This window comes from Lissotriton helveticus, chromosome 2_1 (assembly GCF_964261635.1).
Source record: "Lissotriton helveticus chromosome 2_1, aLisHel1.1, whole genome shotgun sequence".
NCBI classification, from domain to species: Eukaryota; Metazoa; Chordata; class Amphibia; order Caudata; family Salamandridae; genus Lissotriton; species Lissotriton helveticus.
Genome location: NC_136059.1, coordinates 1,300,875,600 through 1,300,892,066, shown reverse-complemented (window position 1 = coordinate 1,300,892,066; position 16,467 = coordinate 1,300,875,600).

Genomic DNA, 16,467 nt, shown 5'->3' with positions numbered 1-16,467 from the left:
CACCCTATCCTCTACAGATGTTTGTCCTTGTTCCACACTGGCTCAGTTTCTGGCTATAATCCTGCCTCCAGGTCATTTACTCTACGATCCTCCATGACGCAATCCCATGCTAGGGCGCTCACCCTTATGACGTGGAATGTCAATGGCCTGGGTAGTAAGATAAAGAGGGGAGTGACACTACAGTACCTCAAACGTCATGCTCCGGACCTGGTGCTACTCCAGGCGACTCACTTGATGGGCAACACGTGTCGGGCACTCCATTGTGGGGGGTACAAATTATTGGTGCACGCCGGTTTCACCTCTGGTTCCCGAGGCACCGGTATCCTTGTTAGGAAAAACCTTCCACTTACGTGTTCTAAGACGTGGGCTGACCCCCTGGGCCACTTAGCGGTGGCCGAGACCACAAGGGAGGGGTGACATGATCTCGGCCTACATCCCACCAGCACTGAGTAAAGATGCCCTGATGACCTTAGAACGACTGTTGTTGGACCTCCCCCAGGGTACACTGGTTCTTGGTGGGGACTTTAATATGACTATGGATGACACTATAGATAGACATCCCCAACGTGGGTCCCATAAACAGAGCTCGGATCTTTTGGACTTTGCACAGGCGATGGGCTTGGAGGACCTCTGGCGAGCATCACACCCTGACACCTCATATTTCACGCACTATTCCAACGCTCATAATAGTATGTCCCGTATTGATTATGTTTTTTGCCACACGGCAGAGGTTGGCCTCTTTCGCAATCCAAAAGGGCTTCCCCGAGGTATCTCGGATCATTCTCCTCTCACTGTTGAACTCACATATCATCGGCAGGTGACCAGGGGCCCCATAGTTATTAACCCTTGGCTCATGAAAATTCCTGACATCAGAGATAGCTTGCTCGAGCACACTGAATACTACTTTGCCGAAAACCTTGGTTCGGTCCAATCAGCCGTTACGATCCGGGAAGCCTACAAAGCCGTCATTAAAGGGAGGGCGCTGGCTCTTAAATCTGGTTACCAATCCAAGCAGGCTGAGCTGCTGATTCAGACTGAATCAGAGTTGCTCTGCCTAGAATCTGACCTCAACACTACCCCATCCGATGAAACAGCTACCCGTCTTCGATTGAAGCAAATAGAATACAAAACGCTGGCCTTAGAAAAGGCTCAATCGAAATTGTTGCAAACCCGACACCGGGTCTATGAACTGGGAGATAGGGCAAGTAAAATGCTCGCCTGGCTAGAACGCCGCGAACAGGGCTCTAGATGGGTTCCGCTGCTGATCCGTCCTGATGCCTCGCACATAACGGATCCTCTGGTCATTGCTGAGGCATTTGCAGACTACCTAGAGGAGGTCTACTCCTCCAGAGCATGCTACTCAGCGGACGAGTCCCGACTCCTTCTGGAGGAAATGCGCTTGCCCACTCTCTCTGACTCAGATAGGGAAGAATTAGACGCTGCTCTCACAACCGAGGAGCTTACGAGCACCCTCTTTGCTATTAACTCGGGCAAGGCTATGGGACCTAATGGCCTCCCCATTGAGTTCCTCAAGGGGATGGCCCAAGAGGTGATTCCTCATCTAAAGGCTATGTTTGAGGAAAGTCTTGAACGTGGCAGTTTGCCGCTGGACCAGCCCTGGCCTCAATAGCAGTCATCCATAAACCCAACAAGTCACCCACTGACTGTGGTTCCTATAGGCCGATTTCTCTTATTAATGCTGAGGTCAAGATTCTGGCCAAACTCCTGGCTACCAGACTCCTTACAGTCCTCCCCTCCCTAGTGCACGACGATCAATCGGGATTCCTCCCGGGCCGGAACACGGCTTTAAACCTCCGTAGACTACATAACGTTTTGGGTAGGCGACCCAGCATACAGGAGGACGCTGCAATCTTGTCCCTCGATGCCACCCTAGCATTCGACTCCATAGAATTGTCCTACCTTTTCGAGGTGTTGAGGCGTTTTGGTTTTGACCCGGTTTTCATTCAATGGGTCTGATTACTCTACACCAACTTGTTAGGCCAGGTACGAGTCAATGCCCACACTTCCAGACAATTCCAATTGCATAGAGGAACCAGGCAGGGATGTCCCCTCTCCCCCCTCCTCTTTGCACTCACATTGGAACCCCTGGCCCATTGGATCCATACAGATGCCTCCATTAAAGGGTTGAGATGTAATGAAGAGACGATTAATAAAATATCCCTATATGCAGACGATATTCTTGTGTATGTCTCCTCTCCCAGATCCTCCATCAACAGCCTATTTCATGACATTAGGAATTTTGGGAACTATTCGGGTTTCTCAATCAACTGGTCCAAGTCCGCCCTGTTTTGTCTCCATGGCCCTCCACCCGTTCTTCCGAGGGAATTCTCCATTGCAGTAGCCAAAGACGTCTCCAAATATTTAGGCATTTTCGTTACTCCAGATCCTAAACTTTTCTACGAGCACAACCTAAAGGGCCCACTTCAGAGGCTGCATAATGATATTTCCCATTGGCGTACGTTGCCCCTGTCCCTCCCTGGCAGGGCAGCTCTCTTTAAAATGTTAGCACTCCCGCGTTTCTTGTATGTCCTTCACAATTGTCAATTCCCAATTCCTGACTCCTTCTTCCGTGCATTGGAGGGCGACTTGCGACTCCTCCTGTGGAATGGTAAGGTGCCTCGAATTGCTCTGAATGAACTAACACAAGGATGGTACGACGGGGGTATCGCCCTGCCAAACATGTGCCTCTATTATTGGGCCTCCCAACTGGTGGCCACCAATTCCTGGATCCATGGATCACCTACCAACCCGGCCTTCCATCTAGAACGTTATCAGACAGGTCGAGAGGGATACTTGGGCGCCCTATATGGCTATTCCCCCGCAACCGCTATGTGGGGCCCATGACGCAAACTATTGCTATCTGGCACCGGGCTACCAAGAGCCTGGGCTGGTCTGGCGTATTTACTCAGGCTACCCCGATTTGGGCTTCACAAAAGCTAGGTTCCCTTTGTCAACTTAAGGGGTTTGACAGATGGGACACAATAGGCATCTCCACCCTGGGTGACTTGATCCACAAGGGGAAATTGTTGACATTCGCCGAACTTCAACAGAAGTACGATCTCGCCCTATCCGAGGCATTCAGATACCTCCAAATAACCCATGCTATCTCTGCCAATGTACCAGGCCTCTCCTCCCTTCTGGAAGCCTCTCCCCTAGAAGATAGGCTCCTTTCAGAGCCACTCCAGACAAAGGCAATATCATGTACATATCACAAACTATGCAACAATATGCCCGACTCCTTCCAGGCCCTAAGCGACAAGTGGCAAGGGGATGTCGGAGACCTAGACGAAGAAGATTGGAGGTCGGCATTGATGTCCCCCAGGGAAACGGCGATAAATCACCGCTTCCGACTGATCCAACTGAAAATTTTACATAGAACATATATGTCTGCCCCCTCCTGGCCAAACTGGGCAGACGCCCGGATGAGCTGTGTCTCCATGGCTCCGGCCTCCCTGGCACCTTTTACCATGTCCTATGGGAATGTCCAGTTATTCAACAGTTTTGGGACAGGGCGACTCGTAAAATGTCAGAAGCGGCGGGTAAACCCATTTCTCTTTCCCCTACGGAAGGGATTCTTAATGTATGGGGTGCTACAGACCTTACAGAGGTTGAGTTTCAATGGGTGCCCTTGGGTTTCTTATTGGTGAAGCGCGCAGTGGCAATGCATTGGGGTGCTCCCCAGGGGCCTCTCCTGGTGGGTTGGGTGGCCAAAATGGATAGATGCATGTTGGCTGAGCAATTTGTATTTAAGGTCAGAGGGTGGCCCAAGAAGTGGGATAAAAAGTGGGGACACTGGAATGTATATAGAGGTGAGATCTGTACTTCCCCCTCGGTGGAAATGGCAATGGATAAGGCTGGACCGAGATGAAGTACTGATCTCTGAAGTGTTTCTTTTTGTACATGCCCGATATATTTGATTACTGTATTGCATTGCTTGGCTATGGATGATGACTCTGCTGTTGTTTTTTGGTTTTTTCTTTCTTCTTCAATAAAATATTAAATAAAAAAAATCTATACATGAGCTGGTCATGCACACACTTTGACATGCGCATTGAAATGCTTCATGTTGGCTGGACAATGTGCCACAACAATATTAATCTCTGTCCGTGACAACTTAGGACAATGCAGTGTACAGGCATGCATTCTGACGTACAGTTGCAAATGTCATGTACGTGAACCATTGATGCCTGTAGATACATAACTTACATTGTGTTTCTCTTCCAAACACAGGTGGTGCTGGGGACACAGCAGCAAACAAAGAGGAGTCCCTGTCCCAGACTCCGGTGTACCCTGAGCTCTCTGGTGTGGCTCAGTATCTGTCCTCTTCGGATGAAGAAGAACAACCTGGCACCTCCTGTGTGAGTCATCATGCAGCACCAGCAGTACAAACATCAGCACCCCCTGCACCCACGCCTCCAACATCTGGCAACAGACAGAGCACCCCCGCCATCACGGACAGATCAAGAACCCAGAATTCCAACAGCGCAGGGTCACCGGCCACCCAGGAAGCTAAGGACAACACCACCAGTAACAACACCAAAGCGGGACCAGGGTCACCTGTGTGTGCCACCGCAGGTGGGAGGGGTGGTTGGCGGAGGTCACGGCTTGCCTAGGGGTCTGGACTGCATGATGACCCCCAACTGCTATGCATCAAAGATGTGTACCACAATAGCACTGGAGGATTTGGCCAGGTAGTGGGGATCCTCAAGGACATTCAACAGGAGCAGGCTGCCCATCATGCTCACATGGAGTCCAAGTGGAATGGACTTGTTGCGGTGCATAGGGACATACTGAGATGCCTCCGCCAGATCAGCACCAACATGTCCACACCTCCCTATGTGCCCACAACATCTGTTGCTGCAAGATCTGCAAATGCCACAGGGAGGGAGGATGACTTTGGTGGAGAGTCCTCTACACCGCAGGTGCATGCACCTGAGGATCCCCCCCAGAATAAGAAGAGGGGTCATCCGAAGAAGGACAAGTGAGACACAGAAGGCCATGCACATCCCCTAGGAACACAAAACCTGTTCTGGAATTTGTTCTTTGTGTGCAAACCATTCACCTTGTCGTATATAACCCAACTCGCCAACATTACATGGAGGGTTCATGTTGGTCTAATGTAGCAGATGACTGTGGACTTTACTCTGGATAGTTCAGCTACCAAGACTTCCAACTCATCTGTGAACTTTGGATTCCAAACCTAATGTACAGCACTCACAATCCTGTGCATTATCTTCACACATGTATGTAAACAAACTCACTATTACACTATACTTGCCTCTGTTATGATTCCAACTTGGTATGTGTCATGGAGATGATGATCTGCTAAAGAACACCGTGCATGCTAACTACTACAGCAATGTGATAATCATTAGGTGAGTCATGGTGATGTGACACATATGTGGGAGACAAACCACTAGGACACCACAACACATACTCACCATGGCCATGTAACTCATCGCCTACAAAGATGTGGACCAGAAATACAGTGGAATCCACAGACACCACACCTATCCACAGTCAGTGGTAACAATCCCACAGGTTAGTTAATGAAATGTCAGACAGATGTGTGAAGACAGACAACACACTTAACAAAATGAAGCACTGGTTCATTACACATCAGCAACATGTTTATTCCACAACAGTTGCAAGGTAATTCCATGTGACAGTGGGCTCACTGTCACCGAGTGTCGAAGAATTGAGGTTCAGGGTGTGTGTTACATCACTTGATGAGAATCGACAACTTCCATCCTGGGATTGGATTCTGGGTGTTGGGGGTCAGATTTGACCAACAAACAGGCAAAGTACCCTGGGAAGGACAGACATAAGACATAGCCAAAAGCACAGCAGAACAGGATAGAAATGCAATACACATGCACAAAACATGTCACAAGAAACCTACACAGAAACAAGTTAGCAAGTCGACACTATTGTGTAGTACAGACTATCTGAAAGGACACATCACTGCACGCATCCAGTCAAGTAGCACACAGACACACTCAAACAGCAACTGAGCAGCACCAACACATTTCAGGCTAACTCAATACATTGACATAAAAAGCCTGTAAACTCACAATCAGGTGAAGAAGTTGTTGATGAGCTGTGTGCGGACGTCACCCTCATCATCATCATCACTGGCATTGTGGCCCAGGCCAGGATCCTCCACAGGTGGCGGATGTAGGTCATTGTCATCCTGGATGAGAGGCAACTTCTTCCACACTGCCATGTTGTGAAGCATGCAGGATACTATGAACATTTTGCACACCTTTGCAGGCTCATATGGGAGGGCCCCTCTGGTTTTGTCCAGGCAGCGGAAGCAGCTTTTCAGGAGACCAAATGTCCGCTCGATCACTCTCCTGGTCCGACCATGTACCTCATTGTAGCGCATCTCGGCTGCTGTCACAGGGTTCCTGAGGGGTATCAGCAACCATGGCATGTTGGGGTATCTGGAGTCACCTACATACAAACAATTGAACGTTAGCTGACTTTTGAAAGAGGGTGGAATACAACATTGCCAAACACTCACAATGATAAACAGTCAGTACACACCGACAAATCAGACACACTGGTTTGGCATTTGTGACATCATTGTCGCAATGTGACTACTCCTCATGATGTAGGCAGTGTGCGCAGAACCTGGGAAACGTATACACACATGTATGATACACATGTCCGCTAGACTTAACACATGAGCATTAATGGAGTGGAAATGTTTCCTTTTCCGGTATGTCTTGTAATGTGCCCGTGGTGGTACCAGGGCCACATGTGTACCATCAATAGATCCAAAGACGTTTGGCATCCTCCCAAGTTTATAAAAAGCATAATTTATGTCTGTGAGTTGACCTGGGCTAGGAAAATTGATGTACAGGTCACGGAAATGCAACATCCCCTCCAAGACATCGCAAAGCACACAACTGAACATAGTTTGCGACATATAACCAGCAGTAGCCACAGTGTACTGGAAGGTACCGGTAGTAAAGAAGTGCAGGGCTGCCATCACCTTCACCTTTGGTGTCAGTGCTGTAAGGTATGCCTGGCCATGTAGCAGATGTGGTGCCAACTGCTCTGCCAACTCCTCAATCATTGGCCTGGTGAAGCAGTACAGTCGGATGCAGTAGCGTTCCACCATGGTTTCAAGGTCTGGGAATGGTCTATGGACAGCTGGTGCACTGTAGTACAGATATGGGCAAAGGAAGATTGTACATTTATCCACCCACGTGGCTATGACCAAGCAAAATATCACATGAGACATCATGAAAATACACCATGAACTGAGGTGTGTGCTGTTGGGTATGGACACATATGTCACCTTCATGCCCATCATCTCACATCTCAATTCAACATGTGTAATTAAGTTTGATGTAGTGAAATGGCAAATCATTAGGCTGTGTCACAGTACCTATTTACTGCTGTCACATTCCAAACACACACTACAGTGACAAGTGAGGACTGATGTCTCCCAGGCATAACATCTCTTTGACAGGCATATACCCAGGGTCCCTGTATTGCCACATGGACACTAGCATGACATTGCGTACCATGTGCACCCCACAAAAAAAACATGAGTTTAACAGGTAGTGTCCCCTGTTGTGTCTGCAGGCCATACATGGGCGTCTCTGAGACACAAACACAACATCAATGTTGATGCACAAACCACATGGATGTGGAGACTGTCTCACATTGGGAACATGGAATCAGAGACATCTGAGACAGAACATGCACAAAGACTGCTGGTGTACATCAGAATTGTGGCTATGGGTCTCGCTGTGACGTACATACCATCCCGCCCAGGTCTCTGGGTGTATGTGACATGTCATACACGTATCCAACCAATCACAGTGGTAATGTGCACAACACACAAAGGATTCTGTCCCCATGAACCCGGGCCCAGCCTGGGAGTGGCTGCACAAATGTGCCACACAACAAACCAAATGTTGCCCCCCCCCCATACACACACAGGTAATACAGCATTACATGCCATGGAATAAAGTGTGAACAGCAAAACACACAAGATGATGGACGGAATGTTGCACAATGGCAAAACATTCACCCCCTTCACAGATCTGGGTTTAATCCATCGTTATTTTGCCCACCAAGCCCCCCCCAGTTCAGACATGGCCATATGCAAATCAGTCTTGACCCTGTGCCTCATGGGAACAGTCCAGACCCTTCCCACATAGGGTGAACAGCAAAACACAAAAGATGATGGACGAAATGTTGCACAATGGCAAAACATTCCCCCCCTTCACAGATATGGGTTTAATCCATAGTTATTTTGCCCACCAAGCCCCCCAGTTCAGACATGGCCCTGGGGTGGCTTGGTGAGCAAAATAACGATGGATTAAACCCAGATCTGTGACTGGGGGTGAATGTTTTGCCATTGTGCAACATTCCGCCCATCTTCTTGTGTGTTTTTATGGAATATAGTGTGGCACATGCAGTGGTGTTGTAGATGTGCACTTGAGTCACTGGAAAGTAATTGTGTATGGAATTTGTTAACAAGTCACACCAATGTTAACCAACGCGGGTGACTTCTACAGAGATGCATCGCACAGTTGTGGACCGAGCAGTGCACTTGCCTTGCCCATTGCCTGCAAAGTTAACCGATGCGGGTGACTTTAATGCATACGCCTCGTGCAGGCATGGACCGAGCCATGCGCACGCCTTGCCCATTGCCTGCAATGTTACCCGACTCGGGTGACTTTAATGCATACGCGTCGTGCAGGCATGGGCTGAGCCGTGCGCACGCCTTGCCCATTGCCTGCAATGTTAACCGGCGTGGGTGACTTTAATGCATACACGTCGTGCAGGCATGGACCGAGCCATGCGCATGCCTTGCCAATTGTTTTCAATGTTAACCGAAGCGGGTGACTTTAATGCATACGCGTAGTGCAGGCATGGACCGAGCCATTCACAAGCATAGCCCATTGAATCGTATGAAGACGGGTGCGTGTGGATTTTCAAACTACGTGTCGTACAGTTAGTTGACAGAGCCGTGCGCACTCCTTGGCTATGGTCTGTCATGGAGTCGGATGCGGATTCAAAACTTGTTCGAGTTGTGCGCTGGAAATTCAGTTGGCTGCCTACAACAATGTTGCAAATCCTAGGGTGTCATGAAGGTGAAATTTTGAATGATGCGGACGACGTGTACAAGTCTTACAACTCCATGGATTGGCCAGATTCATAGGATGCAACCGTGTTGGACCTATCACTTAGGACACATGGCACAGATTATGCCTTTGTAGCACAGATATATGGCTGGCTGGCCCCCAGAGAGCTCGCTTGCCTGCACTGCATACTACAGGACCACCTATCTGCTACCACTGCAGCTGTCTCTGCATCCTCTGGGTACTGCTATGGCACGTTCTCTGGAGAGAGCCCCAGCCTTCACAGAGGAGGAGATCCAGGTCCTGCTGGATGGGCTCCTTTCACAGTACTGCAAGCAGTATGGGAAACCAGGGGAGCAGGTGGGTGTGCAGTCCACTGCCTTCCTAATTGTGCATGTTGTCTGACTAGCTGTACTAGAAATGTGTGCACCAGTGGCAAGCATATGAACTGAGTACTTTCAACCCCTAAAGTGTGTAGGTACATGTGATGAACAGGTGTCCTGCTGTAAAAGTGGATTTGTGCAAGGTTTTACTTCCCAGGCAATGTTACCATGTCTGACATGCAGGACAATTGTCCATTTCCATGGGTGCAGTACCTGTGTACCTCATTTACCTTTGTGATGACTACATGTATATCCAACAGAGTGCAACACAAATATGTGGCATGTGTGGTAATGGCCTTTTCACTTTGTCATCCTCACAGGTTGATGCCCACCAGAAGAAGGAGATCTGGCTGACAATCGCCCGGGCAGTTAGATCAGTGGGGGTCTGCAAGCGCCGGATCCGCTACTGCCACAAGAGGTGGCAGGACCTTCGGGGCTGGACCTCTAGGATCGCAAGGGTCCAGCTGAAGAGGTTGCCTCCTCGCAGTAGGGTTGGACACCGGACCCTGAACCCCCACATGCTCAGGATTCTGGCAGTGGTCTTCCCGTACCTGGATGAGCAGCTGAAGGCCAGACAGCAGCAAGGAGAGGGTGAGTCCATGCCTAATCTGTGAACTATGTCTGACATGCTATTTGCAGTCTTTTGGCCTGGTTACACTTCCACATTACGTTGGTCTTGAAGTCAAAAACTCATGTCCCTCAATTGTGTAATGCACCCTCCTCATCTGATCCAAAGGTGTGGCCCCTACAGTCTGTGACTAGTTTCACTTGGCACTGTGTCCCTGCAGTCAGTAATGCTTAAGGTTCTGGACAGCATATGTTACCGGGGACTCTGTTGTGTGCTTCGTGGGTGGGTTAATCGTTTACACAATGCCTGATATCTGACATGTGATCTGTGTGTGCCTTTGATATGTGTTCCAATTGCTGTCCTGACTCGCCACATGTGCCTTGGGTATTTAAAACACACCCATGCAGCAGGTGAGTCTAATTTTGGGGCCTCAGGAGTGTGTATATCAAGTTTCACACTTGCTCAGCCACCTGCCTACTGTCCAGGGCTATACACTGTTTCACGTTGACCTGGGCAGTCATACCTACTCCAGGGCATTAAAACACTCTGGGCCCGATTCACAGAACTAACTTAAGACAAAATCCTAAACTTACTACCATTTTCGTATTTACAGAAGGCACTTACTCATTTTGGTATTCACAGAAGACACTTACTTATTTAGGTATTCACAGAGTTAGGAGTCCTAACTTTAGGACTCCTAAATGCCTTCTGTGAATACCGAAAGTCTTAAAATTAAGATTTTTCTCAATTTAGTAGTAGTAAAGTTAGGACTCCTAACTTTAGGACTCCTAAATGCTCTTGGGAGATAGGGGATGAACCAATGAGTGATCACTACCCTATTACCTTTGGGGTCAGGCTCCCACAGGAGAAAGCAAAGGAAATTAGCGGCCCACTCTATCCATTGGAGGTTACTTTAACGAAGTTAAATGGCTATGTGCTCAAGTGGGAGACCCTAAACCCTACAATCTTTCTCAACAACCTAACAACTTCTTGTTTTGCAGACATATCTGTCTGTTTAGAGGAAGACACTGAGCCTAAGGCGATTATGGCAGCTTTCGTTAATATTCAGGAGCACATAAAAAGCCTTCTTACCAAGAGCCATAAAAAGAAGGGGAAACGCGCTACCGGGTGGTTTGACCCTAGGTGTACAGCTGCCTTAAAGAACTTGAAGAAAGTTCTAAAGGCCATCCCGAAAAACAGGGTCCTAATCTCTGAGGCCAGACGCGAGTATAAGAGAGAGATTAACCTCAGGAAAGCAACTAGGAAACGAGAGGCCTGGGAAGCTTTGGGAGAAGCGGCCAGGAATAAGGATACTAACCTTTTCTGGAAAGTGATTAGATCAGCTTATAATACTAAGGATACTGAGAACTGTATAGATGTAGCAATCACAGCAGAGCGCTGGGTTGAACACTATGGTAAACTTTATACCAATAGCCAGGGGGACAACACGAATAAACAACGGGCTCTTTCACCCCTGAACAAATCTACACAGGTTCATCAGTCAAGTGACCCCCCAGCTTCCCCCTATCCAATTGATTTGGTCTTCAGCACCTTAGAAGTGGAAAATGCAATCAGGGAAAGCCCTTCAGGGAAAGCCCCTGGTCCGGACTACACACCAGTTGATGTCTATAAAGCAAACTTGGAACTTTGGACTCCACTCCTAACTAATGTTTTGAACATGGGAAATAAATGTGGCTTAATTAAAACCTGGTCAGAAGCCATTGTTGTCCCCATTTTTAAAAAGGGAAATAGGGACGATCCGGCGTGCTATCGCCCTATATCCCTATTAGATGGCCTTATGAAAATTGCGGGAAGGATTATCCTCAAGAGAATCCAGTACTGGGAGACAGAAAACAAGATCATCACGGAATTCCAATATGGTTTCCGAAAAGGGCTAGGCACTCAAGAACAATGTTTAAATCTGTCCCTACTGATGGCAAAATATACTGAGGCCAAAAAAGGGGATCTGTTTGTTACCTTTGTTGACCTTAGCTCAGCATTTGATTGTGTGGATCATCTGCAGCTTTGGTCAACATTGGAGCTTATTGGGGTGGATCCCACCATCATTGTATTTATTAAAGAACTGTATAGAGAGGCTGGTGCCAGAGTAAGGTTCGGGACCCAGGGACAATGCACACAGAAATTTCCCATAAACAGAGGGGTCAGGCAAGGATGCATCCTTGCGCCCCTTCTATTTAGTTTTTATATCAATTCTGTTGTAGACCACCTGACAATGTTTCAAAATGACTATCCAGTTGTTAATGATAGGCCTGTACCCATCTTACTATATGCCGACGATGCGGCTATTATGTCTAGGACCATGATGGGGTTGCAGCGAGCGGTTAGAGAATTTTCATCCTATATGGGAAAAAGAAACCTAAAAGTGAATATTTCCAAAACCTTCTCTATGCCGTGTACCCAAAAGAGTAAAAAGTCACAATGCTCGATCTACCTTGACGAGCAAAGAATTGAGAGCATGGATACTTTTTGTTATTTGGGTGTTGTCTTTGGGAGAAAAGGAGACTGGAAGCATGCAGTATCGGCTAGGAGGCTTGCCTTTACGCGTGCCATTGGGGCCCTGAGAACTTTTGCAGCGAAAATTGGGGGCAAGCCGACTGCTGAGATGATACAGGTTTACAAAGCAAAGTGTGTAGCGACAGTTACGTATGGAGCAGGCCTATGGGGGTTTGAAGATGTGTCCTCACTCCAAACCTGTGAGAACCTTTTTATCCGTTATTTATTGGGTGTGGGTAAAACTACTTCTACTTATCTCACTCACATTGAGACTGGCCTCAAATATCTTAGCGACTCCTTAAAGCTGGCCCCGTGCTTGCTCTGGCACAAAATCTGGACTACCAAGGAATGCCAACTTAACAGAGACCTGATCAGTGATTGTATGAATTTGGACGCTGCATCCAAAATAAAATGGCTGCGACAGGTCCGGTTGATGTTTTCCAAGATTGGCTGTCCTGAATACTTTGACGATCCAGAGTCCTTAGAAAACCTCTCTAGGTCATCTCTCAGAAAACTTCTAATCACACATCTGGAGGGTATTAGATGGGAGGCTGAGAAACTCAAAAATACTACTTTGAGCTACCAAAGAATAACTCCCACTGAAGGCTTGCAACTGTATCTCAGGACCGAAACTGCACCTTATCCCCGTATGTTACTTACCAGACTCCGCCTAGGCACTTTCTTTCGTATGGTTACTTTACCAAAACAAAATGATTGGTCTACCCCGAATCTAATCTGTCCGTGTGATGATCACTCATCACAAAGTAACATTCATGTTATGTTCTTTTGCAAACTGTATTCTGCCCCAAGGAAATTGTACTTATTACCTCTCCTTAAATGCTGGGGCATAAGAACATGCAAAAACGCTTATTTTAAGTTACTTTTGCTAGATGATGTGTATGTCATCTATGTCGTTTCTCGTTTTTTAAAGTCAGTTATGAAATTTAGAAATTCTATGATGTAACTTTTATATATTTAAATCTTCGTACATGTTTCGACCTAAGGTTGATCTTCTGAAATGACATCACTGACTTTATGTTCTTATCATGTGAAAATGGCTTTTTCGACTTTTTAAACGTTGGGGAAAAATTGTTGTATAAAATGTTTTGTATGCTTTTATGATTTTTACCAAACAAATCGAATAAAGCTAATTTTGAATTTGAATTTGACTCCTAAATGCCTTCTGTGAATACCAAAAGTCTTAAAATTAGGATTGTTCTCAGTTTAGTAGTAGTAAAGTTGAGAAAAATCCAAATTTTAAGACTTTCGGTATTCACAAAAGGCATTTAGGAGTCTGAAAGTTAGGAGTCCTAACTTTACTACTACTAAATTGAGAAAAATCCTAATTTTAAGACTTTCGGTATTCACAGAAGGCATTTAGGAGTCTGAAAGTTAGGAGTCCTAACTTTACTACTACTAAATTGAGAAAAATCCTAATTTTAAGACTTTCGGAGTTCACAGAAGGCATTTAGGAGTCCTAAAGTTAGGAGTCCTAACTTTACTACAACTAAACTGAGAAAAATCCTAATTTTAAGACTTTCGGTATTCACAGAAGGCATTCAGGAGTCTGAAAATTAGGAGTCCTAACTTTACTACTGCTAAATTGAGAAAAATCCTAATTTTAAGACTTTCGGTATTCACAGAAGGCATTTTGGAGTTTTAAAGTTAGGAGTACTAAATTTACTACAACTAAACTGAGAAAAATCCTAATTTTAAAACTTTCCGTATTCACAGAAGGCATTTAGGAGTCTGAAAGTTAGGAGTCCTAACTTTACTACTACTAAATTGAAAAAAATCCTAATTTTAAGACTTTCGGAGTTCACAGAAGGCATTTAGGAGTCCTAAAGTTAGGAGTCCTAACTTTACTACTACTAAATTGAGAAAAATCCTAACTTTAAGACTTTCGGTATTCACAGAAAGCATTTAGGAGTCCTAAAGTTAGGACTTCTAACTTCTGTGAATACCGAAATGAGTAAGTGCCTTTTGTGAATACCGAAAGGAGTAAGTGCCTTCTGTGAATACCAAAATGGTAGTAAGTTTAGGATTTTGTCTTAAGTTAGTTCTGTGAATCGGGCCCAATGTACTCACACTCCTGTGTATCAACTTACATATTGTGCTTAGTGAAATGTGCCCTCAGGTGTCTGCCTCTGTGTCATTGTGCTGTGGCTTACTTTTTAAGACAACTGGGGTGTTCATAAGTTTGAGGGTTTACAGGAAATCTGAGATGTGACTATAGGAGACGAGACCTGTGTGACATATAGCTGTGTGATCACTTGACTGTGCACAAGGGCTTATGCAACTGTGAAGTTCAGGCAGCTGTGTTTCATTCACAGCAGACAGTGAGGTGCTCATTTTCAGGGAGTTGTGTTTGCAGTCACTCATATGTCTGATTTGTATGATGTGGGGTCCTCAGGTGCCCTCAGGTGTCTGCCTCTGTGTCATTGTGCTGTGGCTTACTTTTTAAGACAACTGGGGTGTTCATAAGTTTGAGGGTTTACAGGAAATCTGAGATGTGACTATAGGAGACGAGACCTGTGTGACATATAGCTGTGTGATCACTTGACTGTGCACAAGGGCTTATGCAACTGTGAAGTTCAGGCAGCTGTGTTTCATTCACAGCAGACAGTGAGGTGCTCATTTTCAGGGAGTTGTGTTTGCAGTCACTCATATGTCTGATTTGTATGATGTGGGGTCATCAGAGTCCAGAATATGTTCTTTGCAGGGGATGGACAAGTGCACGTGTCAGCTGCAAAGTTTGCTTTACCCATGACCTATGATTGTGACACAGTACACAGTGCCTGTGCCATGTGTATAGTAACAAACTACTACATATTCACATGTATGTCCAACAACTGTGTAGGTGGTGCATATGTGCCCATTGGGGTATTAGCAGCCTACATGCAACAGACATATGGGTGCAGGTCCAGGAGGGATATGAGTGTCATGGTTGATGGTCAGACTGACAATTGGCCTAGTCAAAACAGTGTGAGCACTTTGAGCAATGTTCAGCTGATAATGCCAGGGCTTGCCCTGTGAAGTGCTGCACTCAGTGTGGTGTGTGGGGTCAGTACAGGTGACTAATGCTGGTCTTATTTTCATAATTCTATCCAGATACATCCACAGCCACAGGAGGGGTCAGCACCACGGACCAGGAGGGGCTGCAGAGCCAGACTGGGACAGCAACTGAAAAGTCGGAGGGACCAAGTGGCACCATCCACCTCAGCTGAGGACCACATCAGCTCAGAGGATGACTCCCTTATGGAGGCGGGTGTCAGCAGCCCCCAAACCCCAGCTAGTAAGGCTGTTCCCGCCACCACCACCACCACAACCCTCCTCCCATCGGCTCCCATCCCAGAGGTCTGTGGAGGCTCCCGTGTTCGGGAGCATATCTCCTTCATGCAATGGTTCCGCTCCTTTTTAGACGACCGCTCCTTCTGTGTTGCCATTCCTCCCTTCAAGTCCAACTACCAACCGCTGGCCATGGGGGTTCCGCAAGGGTCCTCGCTGAGTCCCACGTTGTTCAATCTCTACGTGAGACCGCTGGCTGATGTCGCTAGGCAATGGGGCCTAACCTTGGTCTCATATGCCGACGACACACAGCTGGCGGTCACTCTCAGCGGGGACGCGGAAATTGCGGCCCCCAGGTTTCAGTCTGGACTGAAGGCGGTGGCTAGTTGGCTGACAGGCAACTGCCTTCAGCTTAATGCCACAAAGACGGAGGTGATGGTCGTCGGTAAGGGAGTGGAGCTGTGGGGCGACCAATGGTGGCCTTCAGAGCTGGGACCTACTCCGACCCCGGTGTCGGAGGTGAAAAATCTCGGGGTATGGTTGGATGCCGGCCTCTCCTTTGTAGGGCACACACAAAAGACTGCGG